Below are 1179 nucleotides of genomic sequence, written 5' to 3'. Positions count from 1 at the left end.
TTTTTACTTGTCAACCTTGGGGCTTCTCAGCCTCAGCAGCCAGCAGCTGTCTGAGTGAAGAAACACCTCTAGCTTCAGTGGGCCGGGAGCAGGAGGCAGAGCTGGACCCCAAGGTTGAGGGGCTTTCACCCAGCCCCTAGAACCTGGCACTTTGAACTTTGACTGAAAGCCTCCCAATTGTAAGAATAAACTGTTTGCTAAGGCCATCCCATTTGTGGTATATTTCTGTCAGAACAGCACTAGGTAACCAGAACAGGAGCTCTGGTAGCATAGTGCCTAAGGAAATTGCCTGCTAACCAGAAGGCAGGTGGTTCAAACCCACCAGCCACTCCTCGGACGGAAGGTTGGGCAATCTATTTTCGTTGTGACACTGCCTCGAAAACCCAAGGAAGGGTCACTATCAGTTGGGTTCGACCCGACGGCAGTGGGTAAGTAGCTTAGATTTTAATATTTTCTTTTCCTGACTGCCACTCCTCCCTCAGTCTATTTCTATAACCTTATGAGGATATCACCATGACCATTTGGCTTAGGAGAAGAAAAGTTAACATTCGATTTATAATAACTTCTGCATAGTATGCCATCAATAAGTAGAAGTTGATTATCGCCACATAATCCTTCAAGTGGGTGTAGCTGGATACATACTTCAAGAAGTACATCTGGAGATTCACTTTGAGGAGCCAAGTCGCCTAAAATACTGTTGTTGTTGTTGTTAGGTGCTGTCGAGTTGTCTCCTAGCCATAGTGACTCTCTGTACTGCAGAACGAAACAATGCCCCGTCCTGTGCCAGCTCCACAATCCCTGCTTACCTGAGCCCATCATTGTAGCCACTGTGTCAATCCATCTTGTTGAGGCCCTTCCTCTCCTTCAGTGACATTCCACTTTACCAAGCATGATTTCCTTCAATGTTTGCTATGCTTCTGCTAGCATCATTGCCAATGAACTTACTGTATAACATGGTTACCACCATGATTTGCCATACAACATTGCTTCTGAATGAAGAACTAATTTATAGCGAAAACATGTGTGCCGACAGGCTGAGAGTCCAAGAATTACCTCCTTGTATTCTATCACTGAAAGTATTTTTTACCAAATCTCCATCTCTATTTTCTAATCTTAGTTTCAATTTCAATTATATATATATAAACTTTACAACTTTATAAAAATTGAATTTTTATAAAG

This window comes from Orycteropus afer, unplaced genomic scaffold, assembly GCF_000298275.1.
Source record: "Orycteropus afer afer isolate SDZICR_OR568_19922 unplaced genomic scaffold, OryAfe1.0 scaffold00259, whole genome shotgun sequence".
Lineage (NCBI taxonomy): Eukaryota > Metazoa > Chordata > Mammalia > Tubulidentata > Orycteropodidae > Orycteropus > Orycteropus afer.
This window is presented reverse-complemented; position numbering follows the sequence as displayed.